Source organism: Pan paniscus, chromosome 5, assembly GCF_029289425.2.
Source record: "Pan paniscus chromosome 5, NHGRI_mPanPan1-v2.0_pri, whole genome shotgun sequence".
NCBI lineage: Eukaryota > Metazoa > Chordata > Mammalia > Primates > Hominidae > Pan > Pan paniscus.
This window is the reverse complement of record NC_073254.2, coordinates 132,566,537-132,591,772: the sequence shown is the minus strand read 5'-3', so window position 1 is coordinate 132,591,772 and position 25,236 is coordinate 132,566,537. Positions and strand designations below refer to the sequence as shown.

The 25,236-nt window shown below is 36.1% G+C and overlaps 1 long non-coding RNA gene across 1 annotated transcript in view; it reads left to right on the top strand.

Moving 5' to 3' along the window:
• The first annotated feature begins 19,578 nt into the window (after positions 1 to 19,578).
• Positions 19,579 to 25,236, top strand: part of LOC134730509 (uncharacterized) — a 50,916-nt gene continuing 45,258 nt past the window's right edge. Inside the window, exon 1 of the long non-coding RNA XR_010112300.1 lies at positions 19,579 to 19,786. This is a non-coding gene — a long non-coding RNA (uncharacterized LOC134730509). The remainder of the gene's footprint in view (positions 19,787 to 25,236) is intronic.

Sequence of the window (25,236 nt, the reverse complement as noted above, 5' to 3'; positions counted from 1 at the left end):
ATACAATGGATTAATGTTAACTGTATTCACCCTATTTTACTACAAAACATTAGATCTTATTCCTTCTGCTTAACTGTATTTTTGTTCCAATTAACCATCTCCTCTCTCTCCCCTCTCCCCACCATCCTTCCCAGCCTCTGGTAACCATCAATCTACTCTCTATATCCATGAATTAATTTTGTTTAGCTTTCCCATATGAGTGAAAACTGCAATAATTGTCTTGTCTTTCTAGGCCTAGGTTATTTCATTTATTATAATGTCCTCCATTTCCATCCATGTTGCTGAAAATGACAGAATTTCTTCCTTTTCATGCCTGAATAATACTGTATTGTACACATGTACCACATTTTCTTTATCCATTCATCTATTACGGATACTTAGGTTGATTCTCTATCTTGGCTATTGTGAATAGTGCTGCAATAAACATGGGAGTGCACAGATTTCTTTGATACACTGATTTCTTTTCTATTGAATATATATCAAGCAAATTCATGCATTTACAGTCAACTCATTTTTCACAGAGGTATCAAGAACATACAATGGGGAAAGGACAGTCTCTTCAAAATTTGTTACTGGGAAAACTGGATAACCATATGCAGAAGAAAAACTAAAATTCAAGATCTGAAACTATGAAACTACTTGGAGAAAACACTTGGGAAACACTCTAGGACCTTGGTCTGGGCAAAGATTTATTGAGTAAGACCTGAAAAGCACAGACAGAAAAATGGATAATGGATCACATGAAGCTAAAAAGCTTCTGCACAGCAAAAACCAAAAAAAAAAAAGAAAAAAGAAAAAAATGAAAGCACTTCTGTTATTTTAAAAATTGTATTAGGGCAAATAATGCTAGAAGTTATTCAGGCAAATCGTGCAATCTTACTCTCTTGACACAATACATGTTTATTTCTGGCTCATGTTATAGGCCAATATGGCTCATAGACTTTCAGATACACAGGCTCTTTGCCTTCAGTGGCCACTCCAGCCCCAACCCTGGGCTTTGTCAAACCAGGGTTTTTGTCCTGGTTTGGCAAAAACCAAACCAAAACAAAATAAAATGAAAAAACAATCAACAAAATGAAAAGACAATCCACTAAACAGGAAAAAAAAATTGCAGACCATCCATGTGATAAGGAATTAATATATAAAGAGCTCAAACAACTCAATAGGGAAAAATAATAATTCAATTTAGAAACAGACAAGAGGTCTGAATAGACATTTCTCAAAAGAAGTCATACAAATGGAAACAGCTATATAAAAATGTTCTGTATCACTAGTCATCAGGGAAATGCAAATGAAAACCTCAATGAGATATCATCTCACCCCAGTTAACATGGCTTTTATCCAAAATACAGGCAACAATGAATGCTGGGGAGGATGTGGAGAAGAGGAACCCTCATACACTGTTGGTGGGAATGTAAATTAGTACAGCCACTATGGAGAACAGTTTGGAGGGGCCTCAGAAAACTAAAAATAGAACTACCATATGATACATCCCTTTATATCTCATCTATGTAGTTTCAGTCTTTATTTCAATTCCTAACACTTTTGTTATTTTTTAAATAAATGATGTCTACAAATAATCTGATATTAAAACAGAACAAGACATGTTGGGTATGTTAATAATTCTCTAGTTAATGCCTTAAACACACTTCATATTGCAAATATACCCTTTTACTTCTTGATAAATCGTCCAATGAATAAGAATCCCTAAGGCACATTCTTAGATGAAAATTATATTTTGGGTTTAAAATGAAACATTTCTGCCACTTTGATGACATTCCATAAAACCATAGCAAACATTTACTCAAGCAAATCTTGTACTTTGTTTTGAACTGCGTTTCCCCCTTTTTATTTAGTAAATAGAATTAATTTAAAATTAAATACAAGATAAAAGTCATTCATAATTATTCTACCCTAACAAATCCATTATAGTACTGAACATTACATGCTATATATTACATATAGCATTTATTAAACGTAATCCAAAACTGTTCTATCAGGCACTATTTGTTAGCGCAATTTCCCTGCCTAGCCAGCCCAACCAGCGTCCCAATATTTCTCTTTGTCTGTTTGCTTCCACTCAATCCAAGAAGCTCTATGGGCCCAAGACTCACAGTATTCACCAAAATCTATTTTTACTACTCCTTTATGGACTCATTACTAGACTCTCTTGCATCTAGGCATGGCCAAGTGCCTCCTTGACAGTGGATGTGGGTGAGAGTTATGTGTGTCTCCTCTGGGCTAAAGTAATAAAACACAGCTGTGCTTTCTCCAAATGCACTCCTTCACCTCACCTGTGGACCCAGTGAGGCGAATTCAGTGCAGGGCTCTAAGGGCTTGGGGGTTGGGGCTGTAGCAGCCCCTCAAGGCAAACAGCCTGTGTAACTGAAAGTCTATGAGCCATATCGGCCTATAACATGAGCCAAAAATAAATCTGTATTGTGTCAAGAGAATGAGATTGCACAATTCACCTGAATAACTGCTAGCATTATTTCCCCTAACTAATACAATTTTTTAAAATAACAGAAGAAGCGCTTTCAATTTTTTAAAATAGGTTCAACATAAAGCATTAATGGAAAGTGTTATCTCCTCAGGGATGCCTTCTATGATCATCTACTCACCCTACACCTGGCACTCCCTCCACCCTTCCTGGTTATATTTTCTCCACAGCACATATCACCATCCAATATACCATAAATGGAACCTATTCATTTATTTATTGTCTGCATCTCTCCATTAGTATGTAAGTTCCATGAGGGCAGGGGATTTTCTTTGTTCTGTTCACAGCTTCATCCTCAATCTGACAGTGACTGCCACATAATAGTTGCTTAATAATTATTGGTTAACTATCTATTGAAATACAATTTCAATTCAGAAATTGTAAAATGTCTACTCTCATTTAATAATCAGAATTTAAAATTATTTAAATTGTTTTCTCTCCCTTAGCTAGTGTCTTCTGTAGGTAGAAGATCAGGGAGTGAGGGAGTCCTTCTCTCTTCCCCTATCTTCCCCACTTCTACCGCATTTAGCTCACCAAGTTTCCTCACCCCTTTTGGGTTGGAGCAAAGTTTAGAAAAGAGTCTGGGCCTGTGTGGAGAGAGGAGCAGGCCATCACTTAGTTGACTATTCTTACATTAAGATGGCTTCAAGCACCCTGAGCCAAGAAGATGTGTGAAGCCGACTATGTGTATGTTTTGTGGATTCTTTAGAAATTCCCAGGAGCATTTAATGTATTTCCTATGGTATAGGTGATGCATTTTCCTCTGGGTACATGTTCATCCCTCATCACTTTTTGCATTGAAGGCTTATTCTAAACAGACTCTCTATCATTCTTTCAGGTAACTCTCTTAGAAAGAATTAAAAATATCTACAGGATAGCACTGTCTGTCTCCACTTAGCCTACCTCTAGTCCACTGGAAATAAGCGTTATTTGTCCCAACAAAGGGTAGAAGTGTTATCTGATCTTATTCTAGCGTCAAGCTTTTCTCACTCAACCACTAAAGCAGCTAACCAGCCCATCTCTCATCCTCTAGCTTTCCCAGGCTGCAGTAAGATACTAAGTCCTCTGAGTGGCTCCGTTGGGGGCTATCTAACTGACTTAAGATTGTGGAAGCACCTTTTCCCTCCTGCTTGATGGTGGGAGGACAGGGAGGGTTGCCATCACTGGGCAGCTTTGTCCAAAGAAATTCTCTTCACACTTCTACCTAAAAATGTCAGCAATTAAATTTCTTTAAACTTTTGATATGAGAGAGGAACCTATAAGTTGTGTAACCCAGTTTTTGGTTATATGTTTCTAAAATGTTTATAGAAACACCTATCTCACAACACACTTTTGTATCTGATAGTTATTATATCTTAATCACTCAATTATAACTTCCAATTTACATCCTTATGCATTCATATACTTAGGTTTATAGCTTTCTATGTATTTTTATTTCCGTGCACATATTTTGGTTATCTCTTGCTATATAACAAACTGCATGCTAGTCTCATAAAACAATAATGAATTATTATTATTACCTTTCTCACAAGGTACTGGGTGTCGACTGACCTCAGGTGGGCAGTTTTTTCTCAGGCTGTTTTGTGCAGCGGCTGGAGCTGAAATCATTGGAATTCTTCCTCACTCACATATCTGGTCAAGCACTTCTTCCATGGAAGCTCAACACTCCCAAGGCATGTGTCTCAAGGGAGAGTGGCAGTTGGAATTTGTGTCACCTTTTATGACCTCGCCTCGAAACTCAAACAGTGTTATTTCTGCTGTATTCTATTAGTCCTAAACCCAGACAGGTGCAAGAGGAGGGAACACACTCTTAATAGAGGAATGGTAAGGTTCTGTAAGAGTGTATGAAAATAGAAATATTGTTGGAGTCTGCATTAGTCAGGATTCTCCAGAAAAACAGAATATATGTGTATGATGTATGTGTGTGCATATATATTATATATATAAAATACATATCAAATATATAATATATATTTTACATATTTTATATATCAAATATACAGTTAATATATACCATATATATCATATATCAAGAGATATTTATTATAAGTAATTGGCTTAATATAATGATAATCCTTATATAATAATATATTATACATTATTATTAATAACATAATAATTAATAACATAACATATTATTAATAATATAACATATTATTAATAATATAACATATTAATAACAATATAACATATTATTAATAATATAACATATTAATAACAATAAAACATATTATTAATAATATAACATATTAATTAATAATAACATGTTAATAATATAATATGTATTATTATTAGCAGTATTCAATCCTTGAATAATAATAATCCTTAATATGACAATCTTTAATCCTTATAAAAATTACAAAGGTTTACTATAATGGAAGCTGACAAGTCCCACACTGGAGATGCAAGAGAGCTGATGGTATAAGTACAAATCTGAGTTTGAAAGCCAGAGAACCAGAAAAGCTGATGGTGTCGATCCAGTCTGAATGCCAGCAATCTCAAGACCCAAGAAGAGCCAACATTTCAGTTCGATTCCAAAGGCAGGAAAAGACTGATGTCCTGGCTCAAAGCAGTCAGGTCACAGGAGCTCCATCTTGCTCAGCTTATTTTATTTTATTCATATCTTGAATTGATTGGGTGGGTACCAGGGTGGGGCCCACTCACATTAGGAAGGGCAATCTGCTTTACTCAGCCTACCAATTCAAATCCAGAGACACCCTCACAGATGTACCCAGACAGATATTTGACCAAATGTCTGGGCATCCCATGGCCCAGTCAAGTTAGCACATGAAATTAACCATCACAAAGTCTTTTTAAAACATATAATCCACTACAAGGCATATACCAAAACTACAAATAAAAGACTACAAATAGGTCAAACGTTAATATCTACTGTTTTCAGAATAAAAATGATGATGTACTTTGCTGGGAATGGTTGAGGGATACATCTTTGTCCTAGTCCTACCTAAATTCCCATAGTTTACTCTAATTCTGTGTTGTACATTGCTTTCCTTTCTTATGCCAGGTGATCTCTGCTTCCATGTATCAGAACTTCTGTGCCTACTGCTGAAAGTTCTTATAAGGTATTTCTACAGTTGTTCAGTGTTCAGACTTTAAGCGTAAAGCCTTCATCAATTACCTTTCTACAATCCTCACAAGCCCTGCTCTTCATTTGCATTGCACAAATATTTGCAACCCTAGAACTTAAGGGAAGCTTGTTGCTGTTACTAAGTTCTAAAAAATGCCCATAGCTCCTTCACTTGCCAGCAAGTGCTGTTCTCCCATGTGTAATAGCTAAGAAAACAGGTTTGGAATCACACAATCTTGGCTGCAAACACTGACTCTGCAACTTACAATTTGCATTACTTAGGGAAATAAAATTAATCACTCCGAGCTTCAGTTTTCTCATCTAAAAAAAAAATGGGCTAGTTAGACCTTGCAAATTTGCTGTGACAATGAAATAAGATGATGAACATTAATATTAATTTAACATAGTGCTTGGTATAAAGTAAAATCTCAAGTACTGTCAAATATTATTGTTACTTTGATGACTGCTGTTGTTACTTATGCCTTTGGTGTACCAGCTCTAGAAAAAAGTTTATATAGGCCATTTAACTTTGGCAAGAAGGGGATGGCTTCCAGCCAGCGGACTCACTAACCCCCACAGCATGCTTGACTCTGTGAGACACTCTGGCAAACAAGTAAGATCTAGCAAGCAACTCCCTGGCCCATGAGACAGGCCAAACGTTTACTCTTTAATCATTGTTTGTTCACATTAGTAAAGGACAAGAGGAATAACATTAATTAGAACTGAATATGTAACTGCCACGATGTTAGAAACTTTACACTTGTTAAATTAACCCGGGTTTCAGTTTCCTTATGTCTAAAATGGAGGAAAGAATAATACAGATAATACAAATAGTGTTTTTGTAAGAATTAAAGGATAAAATGTATGTAATATTACAGTGTCTGAGTAAATAATTACCGTAGATTATGAGATACCATTAAGGTATAGTATTTTATTTTAAACATATATATACACACACATATATATTTTTTTCTGCATGGTATTTGTCACAAGATTTTCTTTTGCTTTGGGAAAGTTACAAAGAAACACAAGTTTGTTTGTCTGGCTTGAGTAAGCTGGAAGAAGTAATCAGAAGAGTAGCTAAGTATTTCAAGGTCATACTGCCCCTAAAATAAAGAGCTTTGACTCAAAACAAAGTCTGCCTGTGCTCTTTTCAATACACTGCTTTCTTCCAAACATCTGTAGGGATAATTATACACAATATTTAAATGAATTTTGCACCAGTTAATACAAACCCTTAAAAATTATTGGAACTCAACAAGCCAGGTCTGGGTTTCTAATACTATTTCCAGTAAAAGGAAGCTCCTTGAATAAATGGCCAGTTCTAGGACTGGGGCAAAACGAGATGATGTTGCATCTCACATAAGTGCCAGAAAGTGAGAAAGTACTTCTCCACCCTCACGCCAATAAAGCACCCCACTACACATTGATAGAAGTATGTTAAAGGCACATAGAAACCAAATAAATAACACACAATGGCCAAGTTTTGGAATAATTAGAGCAACAAGATAAGCAAAGTAGTAAAAATTTGTAACACAACATATAAAATAAATATCCATAAGTCTTAGTCCATTTTCTGTTAGTAAAACGGAATCCCTGAGACTGGGTAATTTATAATAAACATATCTTTATTTCTAACAGTACTGGAGTCTGGGAAGTTTAATATCAAGGTGACAGCATCGGGTAAGACCCTACTTGCAGCATCATCACATGACGGAGGGCATCAAATGGCCAGAAAGCAAGAACGTGCATGTCATTTCTCTTTTACCCTTCTTGTAAAGCTACCGGTGCCATCACGGGGGGTGGGGTGTCCCACTCTGAAAACTTTATTGAATCCTAATTACCTCCCAAAGCCCCCATCCTCAAACAACATATGAATTTAGATCTTAAGTTTCCAACACATGAAATTTTGGGGACACGTTCAAACCACAGCAATGAGTCATATGAATAAATAACTGACTAAATCAATACATAGAGGCAAAAAGACAAATCTGCTGTGCATAAAGAAAAATTCCAATAATTTATGTGGACACTTCACCTTCAAGGAGGTGAAGGGAGGGAGAACTCTCATAATGAGTTTTTTCCATACAGTACCATTAAAAAAAAAAGGGTGTGGGGAAAGTAACCTTACATTATAGAAATCTGGCAAATACCACCATAGCCACATGATGAAAGTCAACATCAAAGGTGATAAATCATATTAATCATATTGATAGTAGGATCCTACAAAATACATCACTAAGTATTCCTCAAAATAGTCATGGTCATAAAAAACAGAAAAGTCTAAGAAAATGTCATAACCAAGAGAAGCCTAAGGAGACATGGTACTCTACGTAATGTGGCATTGTGGATGGAATCCTGGAATAGAAAAAAAGATTTTAAAAAACTAACAAATATTGACATTTTCTTAGACATTTCTGTTTTTTTATGACTATGACTATTATGAGGAATACTAGTGATATATTTTGTAAGATCCTATCAACTGGAATTTTTCTCATGTTTTTCTCATGATTAGACTGGGGTTACATAATTTTGGGATTAAGACAACAGATATAAAGTTCCGTTTTTATCACATTATTTCAAATTTGAAGCAAAAGATGAATTTTAGTTAATGATAATGTATCAACACTGGTTTATTAATTGTGACAAATGTAAGATGTTAGTAATAAGGGAAACTAAATTTGGATATATGAAAACTCTCTTTACTATCTTCTCGATGTTTCTGTAAATCAAATAGTGTTCTAAAAGATGAGGTTGATTTTTAAAAGATCAGAAGCAAATATGGAAGATTATTTCTAGAGCTGAGTTGTTGGTACAAGCCTCTTTGTTATACGATTCCCATATTTATAAATGTGTTTGAAATATTTCACAATAAATATATTTTTAAAGAATAATCTTTATCAGAAAGTACCCAAAGGAAGCTAGTGTATTAAAAGTCAGTTGATTGAAAGAAATTACAACTCTTAGATTCACAAACACTAGCAATAATAATTGTTAGAAACTTCTAAAATAAAAAACATTTTGTAATAAAAAATATTGTGGGATCCAAAGTGCTTTTTTTATTTGAGTTATATCTACAAGTACTTTTGCCTTAGTATAAATTAAAACTGAGAAAGTTTTAAAACGCAAGAGCACACAATCACAAATTCTACTAGCCATCAGAACTGTTGTTATCACACATGACAAAGCCTCTAGAAAAGTCCATTGTACCTCACAAAAGAATAAAAATGAAAAAAGGCAAAATGAATGTTAAAATCCTGGGATAAAGTCTGGTTGGTCATGACGTATTTTTCTTTTTATAGATTGTTAAGTTTGACTTGCTAAAGTTTTGCTTTTTAGTTTTTGGCAGTACCTGAAATGCTGCAATGATAATCTTTATAAAACTACTTATGAAGATGCTTTTGTTTCTGATAAATCATTTCCCAAAAGTGAGTTGAATGGTATGAGTCTTTTGAATTTCAATAGATTCTGCCAGATTATTATCTCAAAAAGTTGTAGTAATTCATTCTTTCCTTAGTCTCTAAAAGTATTTTGCCACATTCTTAACAACAATAAATGTTATAAGTATTTTTGTTAATAACTCATATTAAAGAAAATAAAATTAGGAACCTCTAGTTTTGACATAAATTATGTTAATTAATAAACATCTATAGGACAAGGCATAAGCATCTCATGCCTAGAGCTTTTATACAACTATCACATAGAATCAAAATTACAAATTAGATATAAATTTGCAAAAAATCCAATATAATTAAAACATTAATTCAATGTGACAGATGATATTGATGTGCTAAAATAGCAGAAGTCAGAATTAATATTAGAGAAATGTAGACAGTTCTATTTCTACATTTAATCAGTTTCCTTGTTTTCATTTCAGTTATACTAATGTAAAGAATGCCTGTTTATGTTAGCATGCTTTACAGAATGGTATACATAATTTCAGTTTTGTTTCTGGGTTCATGATAATCAGACTCCACATTTAACTAAAATTCTGCCAGTAAGCTATCCACAAGAGCAAGTTTTATTGTAGTGTCACTTAATAACTTTTTAAAGTTCTCATGTTAAGATGAGGTTGTCATGTGGCTCCATTGAAATCTGCAGCAAGTATTACTAACATATTTTCTTGGTTATGTGCCTTTATTTTCTTATTTACTTAGTTGTATATTTTCTGATCCTTTCACTCACTCCCACAATGGAATGCAAACTTCATCATTATTTCTGTATCCCCTCACCTAGCCCCATTCCTAGCCAAGTGAATACTTGAATGAATTAATGCACAATTTAATCATGGCTCAAATCAGGCACAAAAGCAACTTCATTGCTTATTTACTGGCACACTTAGAAATAATGCATTATGTAAGTGGTATGTATACGAATAAGGTCTATCTAATGCATTTTTTCAAAAAATAGCTATAGTACCTACAATCTCAGTGCCTATAGCAGATGTCACTTGGCAAGTTCAATCTTAGACCAAAGACAAATAGGGAATCTAATATTGCATAGCAGTGCTCCATTGTATGGTGATTATTTAAATGACTATGAATGAGCTTATATTAATTTTTATATGAGCATTAAAGTTAAAGCCAGAAAAAAAATAAATTGAATTAAATCCCCAAAGCTAGTATATTTAAGAATTTCCTGGAAGTCAGTTAGCCCATTTGGGAGATACTGGTATACAATATCTATGCATAATGTTGGTCTTTGAAAAAAAAATTCTTTGTTTCCTTCAGGAAATCTATAGATTCTGCTCAGAAGCAGTTTCATGGGGTCTACGGATAGGGCTCCTGGGGTTCCATTAATCCCAGAAATTATGGATGTACAACTCAGTAAAGGCAAGGAACAATAGTGACAACCCAAGTTCATAATGGTATAAAAAAGTCAAGGTCAACTCAGCCTTATATACCTGCTGCTGAAAATCAAAATCCTGAAGGAAGATTTTTAGATATAGAGAGTAATGTAGGGGGCTTCTATTGAATATCTTGTTTTCTCTGTTTATATCCATGGAAATTAAATTTCTTGACCTGTGAAAGGTTGTTGGACCAGATAAATTTTTAATACACATCCTAATTCTCTAGAGCTTACACATAACTCTGAGTATATTTTACAGGCAAACTCTAAGAACTGGCTCTTATTCATAAAATATTCTAATATCTCAATTTTATGGTACTTCAATTAAATTTACATTCTATCCTTATTGTCATCAAACTAAATAAAACTGTAAGCTAACAGTGACAATTAATTAGGGAGCAGCCATTTCAGACTACTGTTTGACCACTAATGCAGACATATTTGCCCTTCAAATTGCAATGGGGACATATTTTCCATGTCAAAAATTAGAATACCTGATCTGAAATGAATATTTGTATATCTTAAGTTTATAAAGGAAGTCTTGAACATGGTTACATTTTGAAAATTTCTAGGATATTTAAATATTATAAAAAGAATATGATAAAATAAGTTGCATGAAGTTAAAGAACATGCCTGGTATATCTACCACTGTATCCCCAATGTGTACATATTGTAGGTTCTCAATCTGTTTTAAAAGAACAAATCAATGAATAAATAAATGAATGACAGTGACAACAAGAAGAAAGAGAGAGAGAGTAACAAGGCTCAGGAACTGCATGGCTTCCTAGAATCACAAGGTGGATGCAGGGATGCAGTTTTAATGTACCAGAAGGAAAAAATGGTACCCTGTGACTAGCCAACTGAAAAGGGGACCTGAGCAGTGGGAAAGAACTCACAGAAACCCAACTTGGCTCCTCAGAAATTTCTCAGGAACAGCTACAGACCTGAATCAGCTATGGAGTCCCATCTGTAGATCCAGTCACAGAGCTCTGAGGACAGTGGTGGAACTGATAGCAGTGGCTGACTCAAGAGGAGAAAGTAATTTGGAAAGAGAAAAGGGAGATAAACATAAGAATATTTTTCTTTTGTCAAGAGATATTTCACTACCTGTTTCTAGTTTGAATGCCTTTAGAAAAGGATTTTGAAAAGCATCACAAAAAGATTGTATTGCTCTATTTAAACATTTTTCACTAAGAAGATCTACCTTTCTCTCTGCCCTGGGAAGATGACCCATTTGGAAAACATCAACATGCTTCCTTACCCACCAGCTTTCACTTGTCTTTGGCTAACGGGGACCCCAAGGAAGGAGGAGAGTGAGGTCAAGGTATACTTTCCTTGATGCCCTCCCTGTGAGGTCTCCTAGAGCTGTAGCCTCTCGAACAATGGTCCCTCTTCTTTTCAAGGTGATCTTCTCCACATGATGCTCCCTTTCCAGATGAAGGTTGTTCCTTTCTCTCCCTAATGTTGGATTGTGGTTCTTTCTCACTCTGTTACAGTGGGTAGCTAGTCAGACATGAGCAGAACAGGAGACGGCTCCCCCTGACACACACGTGCACACGCACGCGCCACACACACACACACACACCAGGAATGTTAGGTGACCATCACGTGATGGTCAGGTGGTTGTGAGCTGTCTCTCTAAAATAATAATTTCCCAACATCAGGCAAAGATCTCCCAATAAACAAAAACACCTGAAACTACTGATCAGCAAAAGGTCTCCCAATAAACCAAAACACCTGAAACTATTGATCAGCAGCTTCCTGATAAGATCTCAGGACTTGGGTGAGTGGGCTCAAACATGCACATTAAGAGGCAAAATGGTGGAGTTTAACTGGTATATGACCTCCTAGGGACACTTGACTGGTAAGGGAAGAACACCTCAGGTAAGCATGGGTACAACTTCAGTAAACACACTGTGCATGCACACCTCCCAAGTGCTGGCAGACCACTACACATGTTAACACCCAGCCCAAGGGAAGAATCCGGAGAGAAGGGACACAAGACCGAGGAAATATGCCAACATATAAAACCCCAAGTCAAAAGGTCAAACGCAAACTTGATCTCTCCAGTCACCCACATGGCCCTCTTCCAAGTGTACTTTACTTCCTTTCATTCCTGCTCTAAAGCTTTCTAATAAACTTTCACTCTTGCTCTAAAACCTGCCTTAGTTTCTCCTTCTGCCTTATGCCCCTTGGTTGAATTCTTTCTTCTGAGGGGGCAAGAACTGAGGTTGCTACACACCTGTAAGAATTAGCTGCTGGTAACTTACTTTGGTGCCATGTCTTGGATACATTCCGCTGCTAACATTCTATGGTACATTCATGACTCTGATATATTCTGCCACTAACAACTCAACTTTGTAAATGAAAACTTTATAAACTTTTTCCTCAAATTACTGTATTTCAAGTGGGCCTTTGTTTCTTTATTGGTACCAGATTCATAGAGCCACACATTCTTTTTTTCTGATTTTACCCAATTTCTGTTTCTACCTGTTCAGTTCCATCCCTTCTCCATCTCCTTCATCTCTAATTTCTAAGAGAAGACCAAAAAAAAGTCCCTTTACCTAAATCCTAATAGAAGTCTCAAAATAGGAGCTGTCACTTAGATCACAGATTTCTTACGTTACCTTGGCATAAGAAAGTTTGGATTTGAACACTTTCCGGGCCAGAAAACAAAATCATCTGCTGAGAAAGCTCACTTTATTTTCAAAAGTGTATATTTTATATTTTTAATTCAGCAAAACTTTTCTCCTTGTAGGTACTATACATTGGTTTTAGACCTAACTCTTTGGGACTGTAGAGAATATGCATATTGATTTCTCATATTTTCTTAATTACAGGAATAAAATCACATTTGTGGAGGGCCTGCTAATTGCCATGTGCTGAACAAGATGCTCTCTCTCCACTTATCACAGAGCCTAGGGGTGTTGTTGAGGCAATACTGGGTAGGTGGTAGGTAGGTGATGGATCACAGATCTGGTCACTGTTTTCTCTGCCTTCAAATCATATGCTTCCTCCCTGAAGCCAGACTATTTCTCTTCAAATACTTAAAAATAATGATCTTACCTCTCATTCCATTTTTTTCTTCTTTGAGTTAAAAGTATACAGTGGCTTAACCATTCCTTATTTACCATAACATTATTTATAATTGCTTTTCCATTTGGCCACTATATGCTATATGTGCTCATTTACAAAAAATATTTCTCTTATTTTTTGTGTGTTCAGAACTGAATGCAGTACACCCAGACCAACACCTGTTTGTTTTACTTTCTGCCTTCTCAGCAAACTGCCTGAAGGTGTCCACTCTTTGAAACGCACATCATACTTTTAACTCATGCATTAATGAAAACCTCCCATTCTTTTCTATGTCTACCCCAATCCACAATTTTTTATTTAGATTTTCAACATGAACTCCAACCAATGTGTTGTTTTTCCTTTTAGTATTCCCTGCATCAGTTCTAAACTGTTCTTCTAGCCCCTGAGACCTCTCTACATTCTGAGTCTCTGTACTGTTACTGTCCCAAAGCCAAGCAGCTTTCTTTTCATCTGAATATATCCCCAAATTCAAATAAACATCAGGTTGACCACAAAAGCCTTGTAGAAAAAGTATCTGAAAGGAAAACTTTCTTAAAATCATTACTAAAAGCATCTTCCTTCCCCTGAATGTTACACACCTGGAAAGTACTTAAAATCTCACTTTCTGTCCCTTAAGAATTCACTCCTGGCCCATACGACTATAATTTACTTCATGCAAATCCCTGCCCCTCTCTACAAGGTTATTTACCCACTGACATTCCTTCACCACCCGTCACCTACTGTGTAACCTTGGCTTCATCCCACTCTAACTGCTTTTCTCATGATGTCACTTCTCTGGAATCCTGAAGAATGAAGCCCCTATTGACCCAGCATTATACCAAATGCTGCGATGCTCTTTCCTAGCCTCTTCTCATGTGCAAATTTGATGAGCATGTCTTATATTTTTATCCAAGTCAAAGATAAAGGTTTGTGTAGTTATTTAAAACCAATGTCACTCCTAAAAAGCGTAAGAAAAGTTTAACCCTACAATAATATGTATCCATTTATAATAACCGTATAAAGTCAAAGCCATACAAAGAAAAGGAAGCAATTGAAGCTTAAGTAATTATAGTCTGAAAATGTTACATTTGGTGCTCGGCATTCTGGCAGCAAGAGCAAACAAGAGAATGATTCTAAATACTATAATTTCCAATATCTGCCAAAAGAAAACACAACCATTCTTTGGGAGAAATAAACATTTTCCTCACACAGTGAGACTTAATAAAAGTATTCTTTGTGACAGCCCAATGGATTTTAAGCTCCTTAAAAGCAAGGACTATTTTTAGTCCCCTCCTGTATACTAATCTCCCCCTGATTTCTACTGTGCTTAAGAAGAGAGTATTATGGTGGTAATATGTGTTGTTTGACAAGGACATTAGTCAAGTGGCTTTTTCTCATTTGTGGAATAAACACGGGAAAAGATAGTTACAGCTTATGGATGCAGAAGTTGTGAAAGAAGTAAACATGTTGAATAGTAATATGAGATACTTTAAATAGGCCAAACTGATAGGAAAAAAACATCATAATTTACAGAAATAGAAAAAGAACGGAGGAGTGAAAGAGTCAATTATGACAGGCACAAATTGGAGTGAGTACAGAAGGAAACATGAAAGCTTTCAAGGTTGGGGACCAGCAGAAGTTACACAGGGCAGGAGCATGTTAAGCTGTGATGCCTTAAATGGCATGCACAGTCAACATCCATTCATTTGTGGGTAGTCTGTTTAAAGAGTTCATTTGACCCAGTTACCATGGTGCTCGACTTTGTCCATCCTCCCACACCGAGTTGAAATTCTTTTATTTATAAAAACTATGATGTTGGACTAAATAGCACATCCTTGTTGGGTACTCATTGGATTTTAATGAGCATCTGGGCAGACCCTGGGAGAGAGCTGTGTTCTCACAGTGCAAGGGCAGGCTCGATGCTTTCAGCTGTTGGCACCACTCACAGTAGATAGTGTTCTCAAGAGAAAGAGTGTTAGTAAACCTTCATTTGTGTGTGTGTGTGGCTGAAGAGAATTGGCTGCAAGAGAGAAATTCAATTCTCTTATTTCTGAAAGCAGTAAAGAAGTTTCCAAATGACTTCCTTTAATGCATTTGGTAAGTTGCCCTCAAAGACTATTGTTTGAGCATCTCAAAATACAGGCTTAGAAAATCCCCCTTAATAACTTTCATTACAAATAACCTGTTTATTATTTGCAAAGGATGAGTTTGTTAACAAATTTCACTACATCCAATATTTGGTAATAATATAGTACCCCTGAGAAATCCTGGGGAGAAGAGGATGAAGAATGAGGAGTTTCAATGGGAGTGGATATAAACTATCCAAATGAAAGCTATTTAAAAAAATGTCCTTGACCACTCCACCGGCAACATTAGAGACCTTGATGGGGTTCACTTTGCTTTCCCAGGAAGAAAAGAATCAAATATAGCTAGAGTAACTACTGGTAGTAAGATATTCACAAACATCTAACTCATTCCATAACTCTGTATATTCTCTTCCCTTCACCTAGAATACCGTTCCCTTCTTACTCTAGTCCCTGTTTTTGTTTTTTTCTTAAACTCTTACTTATCCCTCAAAATTCAGCTCAGTTTGTACCTGCTCTATAAAGCTTTACTCAGGCATCCTAGGCAAAATTTGCTTCTCCCATTTTCGTGTTAAGTATTAGGCATTGCCAGACCATTTTTCTTAGCTCAATTGAAGGTCTTACATCTACTCTAACTTCCACTTAAAGATCTATTGGATTATGAAATATTTTAGAATGACTATTTCTTATTGATTTTGTATTCCCACTCCTAGTATAGTGTTTAATATTTATGAATGAATAAATGAATGAATGAAAAACAAAGCAGGACAAAGAAGAGCAAGGCAAATAAAGCTGAAAAGACTGGACAAAAGAAGAAAGAGAAACAAATGGCACAGGCTAAACATAAGACTAAAAACTATTAGATACTAAAGATTGTTAGAGGTTTGGTCTCCTGCCTCAGGAGAACCAGGCTGGGGCAAGAAAAGACAGACAGTAGAAACATGATATTAAAGAAAATCAATCTATATCACAAACAAAAAGTGGAGGGACAGTGGAGGTAGAAAGATCTTTTGAAAGCCTAGAAATAGAAAGCACTGGGTTAGGGCAAGGCAGAGTCTAAAATGTCAGACTTTTAAGAGCTCCTTATAGGACCCAAATTGGAATCTCACAAGACATAGTGGTGTATTCGGATCCTAAAATATTGCTTTTCTCCAGAAATTACTGATGAAGACCCATGCAGAAGAACTTTGGAAGTTTAAAGAAAATTGATACTTATAATAGGAACGCTGTTACTTCCAAGGACAAGACAATATGGTATTAAACCTTTATTTAGTGCCTGTGTTGTTGTGAATTAAGGATGGAGTGGCCAATGAGAAAGACGCTTAGTTCACAGGCATTGGCCTACACTAGGAAGTATGCCCAGCTCTGAAAGGTTCACTTGTACATGCACAAGCCCTGTGCCAAATGGGGTCTCCCTTCTCTAAATTCTTGTGGCAAATGGTATCATCTCATTCACGTCTTGATTCTCTACCAGATTGTAGTTTACTCAGAAAAACGAACTATGAATGTGCTTCTGGAACCAATCTTGGCATGAAATTGATAGCTGTTTTCTATTGATTGGTTGAATATTATGCTAGTTTTTTACTGGTTGAGTTTAACCATATAAGTAAGTTAGCACTCAAAGTCTAAATTTCAGCCCTTTGAGATCATTTATTTTAACTGCTTAGTCTCTGTCCCTAATTATTCCATACTCCAACTTTATGGTGGTGGTGAGGAGGGTGTTAATTCTAAAATTGTGTACTTGTATTATATCCTCACTTTTTTTCTAAGCTCTCTACCTACTGTTAATTCTGTGGTGTCCTTTTTTTCCCCTCTCAGGGACCTCCTTTCCACAGCTTCCATCCTTCTCCAAGCTTGAGTGCCAGCTCTCTAGGCTGCCACACACCAGTTGTGCTGTTAATTATTTACCTTTATTACTCTTTGATATAGAAATTGTTGCCCAAATTGTTTTCATTTTTGTTTTTAGTTGTCACCATTATTTTCTTGAAGAGAATCCTCAGGAAATTTCCAAAGAAAGGACATTTGCCATATTAATTTTCTAAGTTTGGTTATAGCTATATTATCTTATTATGCTTGAATGGTATTCTGGCTATGTTTAGGATTCTAGAGCAGAAACACTTTTTCTTCCGTCATTGTAGGCATTAAAAGATAAGATTTGAAAAGTCAACCAGAATATAGTACAAAAATTTTAAAAATATATAAAGACATAAACACTCAATTCTGGATATAGTATCTGAATAGTAGGAGTAAAGGAAAGGAGAATGAAGAGAACTGAGAGAAGAAATTATAAAATTATGCAAAGAAGTTGCTCAGAGTGAAAAGAAGCATGTTCTAAAGGTTGAAATGACCTGTGTACCACTGACCATGAATAAAAGAAAAAGACACACACCTGGACACATTAGTGTGAAGTTGTAGAACACCAAGGAGAAAGATAAAATATCTTAGAAACTTTAGTGAGGAAAACCCAGTTAAGTTATGAAGAAATGACAGTCAGATTGGCCTAAGACTTTTATTTATATCAGAAGACAATAGAACACAAAGGCAATGAAAAACCAAGGATGACTCCAATATTTTTGGCCTGAAGAAATGGAAGGATGGGTGGCCTACATTTAACTAAGATTATGGGAAGAACAAGAAGCTCAAAAGTTACAAACGAGATGTTGGGGTGATTAAAGAATCCTGTTTTAGATATATTGAGTTGGAAATATCAACCGAAGACAGCAAACTTAAAGAAATAAAAGAAAGGAAGATATCTGAGGTAGAAATAAAAATAGAAAATGCAGCATGTAGATGACATACTAATAATAATAGGGCCCTGTTTAGGACCACCATGGAAGTGAATGTAAGTAGAACCAAGAAGAGCACTGAGCCCTGGGCACTGCACTGCAGTGTGAATCAGTCAGGAAGATATGGAGAAACAAACAGTGAAGACTGAGCACACACATACAGAAGGATAAAGAGACAGCAGAGAGTGAATGGTGTTTAGGAAGCCAAGTGAAAGATGAATTTTGAAGAGGTGGAAATATCAATCCTGCTGTTGATAAATCAAGTCAGCTATCATGTAAGTTATGTGACCCTGCCTCCTGGACAGTGCTGATTGTTCTTTTGGTGGCATCTCACCCAAATTGGACCAATGAGACATTTTTCCCCTCTTTTTATTTTGTTTTTTTTTTCTTTTAGCTTGGAGGAAAAAGAGTTAGCACAATATCTCTCTACTGACTTAGGCCATAAGAGGTAAAATTCCAATGCTGTCATTGCCTATGTTTCCAACACTTGTCTAAAGCTGCTCTGCAGTGAGAGAGAAGCACAGAGCCAAAGAGCAAAGAAAATGGAGATAAGTGATAGAGAGTATCCAGGCATTGTTTGAGATCATCACTCGATTTTCTTTTTTCACTTTTCTATGTTTTTACCTTTGGGTTCCAGGGGTACCCAAGCTGGCTTATAATACATTTCCCTTTTCTTAAACAAGCATGGGTTATATTTGTGCCATTTGCAACCAAAATAGCCCTAATTAAAGCCACAGTATTTCAGCTATAACTTATTTCAATTTTATAATTTATTAATACACTAGAAAATCTTTTTTAAAAAGCTAAGTGAAGAAAATAAAAAGCTTGAAAATGGCAAAGGAACTATATATGTCTTTTTCCTAAATCATGGAACATAAGATTGTAAAGGCAAACTTTCAGAGAGTTAACGCCCCTTTCAAGATGATAGAAATATTACAGGTAAGTTATAAGTAATATGATGATTAATATTAGGTGTCAACTTGACTGGATTAGAGGATATCTACATAGCTGATAAAATATTTCTGAGTGTTTCTATGAGAATGTTCCTGTAGGAGATTGGCAAGTGAGTTGGTGGATTGAGTGGGTGAAGATCCGCCCTTAGTGTGAGTGAGCACCATCCAATCTGGAGTGGGCCCAAAGAAAAAGGCAAAGGAAAGGTAGATTCACTCTCTCTCCCAGAGCTGGGGAGCCCGTCTCTTGCCCTTGGATAGCAGAACTTCAGGTTCTCCAGCCTTTGGACTCTTGGATTTGTACCAGCAGCCTCAGGGTTCTCAAAACTGAGGGTTACATCACCATCTTCCTTGGTTCTGAGGCCTTTGAACTTAGACTCAGCCATGCTACCAGCATTCCTGCTTTTCCAGCTTGCAGACAGACTAGCATGAGAATTCTCAGCCTCCATCATCATGTGAGCCAATTCCTCTCATAAATCCCTACTCATATCTATCTTTCATCTATCTGTCTGTCTATCTATCTATCTATCTATCTATCTATCTATCTATCTATCTATCTAATTGGTCTATCTCTTGGAAAACCCTGACTAAATAGGCTTTTGTACATTGTGAGTCTCTATACATGTCTTAATTCTAGAATAATAAAAGCCTGATTTTTCCAGTTCCAATATTATGCAGGACATGATGCTTAAAATGACAGAATTTTACTAGGAAAAATTAAGACTTGTTCATTGGGGCTGAAGAAACACATGAATGGTAGTTCTCCATATTGACCACACTGTTTTTTTAAAATATGATTCATTGTCTTTTATTAAAAAAAAAAAGAAAAAACTGTATTTGTAAGGTAGCTGCAAGAGCAGTGGAATGAACATTTTTTAGTTGCTGTGGCAACAGGAGAATGAGTAGAGCAACAGGAAAGTTAAATGCTTAAGCTTCATCAGGCATTTCACAAGAGTGGAGGGAGAAGAGCATTTCATTTATATTCTGATACACACACAGTTAAGTGATATTTCTGATAAGGTTCAGGTTCCTTAAGGATAACTGTATGCGGACTTCATCAATTACTATAAAAATAAACCTAAGAGGCAGGATACAAAGCCGTATTGTTTACTAGCTACAATAAAATGAAATCTACACCTATGTCTATTTTTAATCTATCATCTATCTATATTTTTAAATCTCTTTCCATGTTGATATTAAAAAAGACACAACAACACCTCCGTATCAGCATTTCCTCAGATATGAAGATAATAACACCCACTTCTTAGGGTTACTGTAAAGATTTAAATTAGTTAATAGGTGTAAAGCGTTTAGAATGGAATCTGTGACAGTAACTGCTATAATAAGTATTAACTGTTTTATCAAATCAGACTATGGTCATTTACAATGTCAAACTAAAGTATAGAATATAAAGTTAGCAGGAGGGGTGGCAGTAAGTAGCCTGACCTTGAGAAGGCATTGCTGACTACTGGAGGCTTCTAGGGGTCACTGTGTATTCACTCAACAAATATGTTTGAAATACATGGCATATCTACAATACTATGTTAAGCAGTACAGGGGATATGCAGCTAGATAATACATGGTTCAAACATCCTTTAGACCATACAATAAATAGAGGTATAAAAGTTATGTACAAGTACCATGTCTAAATCAGGATACATATTATAACAGATGTATAATAATAGGTCAAGAACAAGTTTAATGAATTAATGGGAAGGAAAAGAATAAGAAAAAAGTTGAAAACAGTAGAAAATGGGGGATAAATGATCAAGTATAAGAGAAGGCAGAAATCTACATATAGCATGAAGAACACAGATGAAATTGGACTTCGGCAGAGTAGACATTTAATCATTAGAGCTTAGACAAAGAGAATTAAGTCTGATAATGGGGTTTGCTAAATTTGTAGTTTGGTTTGCCAAGCTAGGAAATGGAAATGAGATTCCATCAAATGAGCTCAATTTTCCCAATTATGGTTGACAAGTGGGCAAGTCATCTGTAGTGAAGCAAGTGGAAGAGGATCTTTTTGTTAACTTGGAGGAAAACAGTGAAAGTTTAAAGTAGACATTGAGGGGAATAGAATGGGATATTGAAGCAGGAAAAGTGAAAATGTTGGTAAGCATCTCCAGCTCCAGAGACCTGACTGATGTTGAGGTCATGATTTTATAGGGACATCATTTTAGGCTGATGTAGCTTTTTCAGTCATTTTCACTGATTGGCTAAAGTAGAGAAAAGTAAACAGTATCACTAATCCAGGGTTGGGAATTTTTCTGGCAGGTACGGAGAAAGAGAAATTAATAGTAATAATAATAATAATAGTAGGCCAGGCATGGTGTCTCACGCCTGTAATCCCAGAACTTTGGGAGGCCAAGGTGGGCGGATCATGAGGTCAGGAGATTGAGACCATCCTGGCTAACATGGTGAAACCTCGTCTCTACTAAAAAAAAAAAAAAAAAAAATACAAAAAATTAGCCAGGCATGGTAGTGGGCACCTCTAGTCCCAGCTACTAGGGAGGCTGAGACGGGAGAATGGCGTGAACCCAGGAGGAGGAGCTTGCAGTGAGCCAAGATCGCGCCACTGCACTCCAGCCTGGGCAACAGAGCAAGACTCAGTCTCAAAAATAAAATAAAATAAAATGAATAATAATAATACTTAGCATTTACCATATGATAGATATTAGACACTATAGGTATGTTAATTCCTTAATCTTGTCTCCAAACATTTGCCCCTTTATATGTAAGAGTTTCATTGATCTGTGATTCATAATGCCTCCTCAGGACATGTGATAGTTGCTTAGGCCAATAGGATGTGAGCAGAAGTGGTGATGTGCTTTTTCTGAGGAGAATCTGTGAGGGAAATTGTGATTCCACTAGAGCTGTTGCTCATTTTTTACTCCAGACAGGGTTGGTTCTTTCCATCTAGGTCCCAGAATGAAGCAAAGACGTAGACCACATCCATGGCAACAGATGATAATTGCTAACATGTAATATGAGCAAAAAATAAAATGTTTGTGTTCTGCTTAATGTAATCACACAAGAAAAAGAACTAAAACGTATATAGATTTGGAAGGAAGAAGTAAAGCTGCCTTTATTCACAGGTGGCATTACTATCACAGAAAATCTCAAAATAGGCACACAAAAAAAAGAAAAAGAAAAATAATCTGAAATGAATAAGTGATTATAGCAAGGGTGCAAGATACAAGGTGATTATACAAAAGTCAAGTGTTTTTCTATATACTAGCAATGAACAGGTGAAATTTAAAATTAAAAACAAAATACTGTTTGCATTAGCACCAGGAACAATGAAATACTTAGATATAAATCTAACAAAGTATGTGTAAGAACTATTTGAAGGAAACTACAAAACTCTGATGAAAGAAATCAAATAACTAAACAAATGGAGAGATATTCCATGTTCATGGATATGAAGACTCAATATTGTCAAGATGTTAGTTTTTCCCAACTTGATCTATAGATTCAATTAAATTACAATCAAAATACCAGCAAATTATTTTGAGGATATGAACAAGCTGTTTCTAAAGTTTATATGGAGAGGCAAAAGACCCAGAATGGTCAACACAATATTGAAGAAGAACAAAGTTGGAGGACTAACACTATCTGACTACAAGACTTATAATAAAGCTACAGTAATCAAGACAGGATTTCTAACAAGCAAGGCCCCAAGGGGTGGAATAAGGATGTCCTGAGGTGGAAGATGCCCTCTATTTTGCTTCTAGTGAGCAGGGCTGATCTTAAGAGGATCTGGCAATCAGCCCTGATGCTTCACAGATGCCAGGACAGAGAGCCAGTTTGGTGTCCAGATACAGACAGAGCAGAGCAGAGGCTGTCCATATGGATGGCATCTCCTGTGGTCATTGGTCTAATTAGATGTCTCACCACACATATCATAAGCAGCTTCAATACAGGACCAGAGTTATACACACCTAATATCTAAGATTTCAGCACAAATTAATAATGAATGAATTAAATATCTAACCTGGCCTGGTACTATGATCAGTAATATCAGGCCCATGTTATGAAGAAAAAAATTTCAATAATATTTAGGATTATAAAAATTTCACCTAAGGAATGAAAAGAATAATATAACCACCAATGCAGCCCATCTCACAGGTTCAAAGTTTATAAAATGTAACTTTTTTTTCTTTTGTTTTTGAGACGGAGTCACGCTCTGTCACCAGGCTGGAGTGCAGTGGTGCAATCTCAGCTCACTGCAACCTCCGCCTCCCAGGTTCAAGCAATTTTCCTGCCTCAGCCTCCCAAGTAGCTGGGACTACAGGCACCCGCCACCAAGCCCACCTAATTTTTGTATTTTTAGTAGAGACAAGGTTTTACTATGTTGGCCAGGATGGTCTTGATCTCTTGAACCTGTGATCCACCCACCTCATCCTCCCAAAGTGCTGGGATTACAGGTGTGAGCCACTGCGCCCAACTCTATAAAATGTAACTATTTTATGTTAAATATCCAGATAGAATAAATAGCTTTGAATTTCATAGTGGAACCAATGCCTGGGCTGCTAATATGAAAGGCCTTGTCACCTCTACTTATATTCTAAAATGATTGTCAAATGTCTTTCAATGATACAATACCCTAAGCAGAGATCAGGGAGCATGATTAATGCTAAAAAAGAATAGAAATTGTATGATGAGCCTGTGAGTTACTGCATACTTCAAACACAGAAACAAAGAGCCTCATTGAAATCTCTTTGAAATTAAGAGCCAAGTACACAATCATGTCATTTGCAAACAGAGACAATTTTGCTTCCTCTTTTCCTAATTGAATACCCTTTATTTCTTTTTCTTGCCTGATTGCCCTGGCCAGAACTTCCAACACTATATTGAATAGTAGTGGTGAGAGAGGGCATCCTTGTCTTGTGCCGGTTTTCAAAGGGAATACTTCCAGCTTTTTCCCATTCAGTATGATACTGGCTGTGGGTTTGTCATAAATAGCTCTTATCTTGAGATATGTTCCATCAGTACCTAGTTTATTGAGAGTTTTTAGCACGAAGGGCTGTTGAATTTTGTTGAAGGCCTTTTCTGCATCTATTGAGATAATCATGTGGTTTTTGTCATTGGTTCTGTTTATATGATGGGTTACGTTTATTGATTTGTGTATGTTGAACCAGCCTTGCATCCCAGGGATGAAGCCAACTTGACTGTGGTGGATAAGCTTTTTGATGTGCTGCTGGATTTGGTTTGGAAGTATTTTCTTGAAGACTTTCACATTGATGTTCATCAGGGATATTGGTCTAAAATTCTCTTTTTTTGTTGTGTCTCTGCCAGGCTTTGGTATCAGGATGATGCTGGCCTCATAAAATGAGTTAGGGAGGAGTCCCTCTTTCTCTACTGTTTTGAATAGTTTCGGAAGAAATGGTACCAGCTCCTCTTTGTACCTCTGGAAGAATTCGGCTGTGAATCTATCTGGTCCTGGACCTTTTTTGGTTTGTAGGTTATTAATTATTGCCTCAATTTCAGAGCATGTTATTGGTCTATTCAGAGATTCAACTTCTTCCTGGTTTCGTCTTGGGAGGGTGTATGTGTCGAGGAATTTATCCATTTCTTCTAGATTTTCTAGTTTATTTGCATAGAGGTGTTTATAGTATTCTCTGATGGTAGTTTGTATTCCTGTGGGATGGGTGGTGATATCCCTTTTGTCATTTTTTATTGTGTCTATTTGATTCTTCTCTGTTTTCTTCTTTATTAATCTTGCTAGTGGTCTATCAGTTTTGTTGATCTTTTCAAAAAACCAGCTCCTGGATTCATTAATTTTTTGAAGGGTTTTTTGTGTCTCTATCTCCTTCAGTTCTGCTCTGATCTTAGTTATTTCTTGCCTTCTGCTAGCTTTTGAATGAGTTTGGTCTTGCTTCTCTAGTTCTTTTAATTGTGGTGT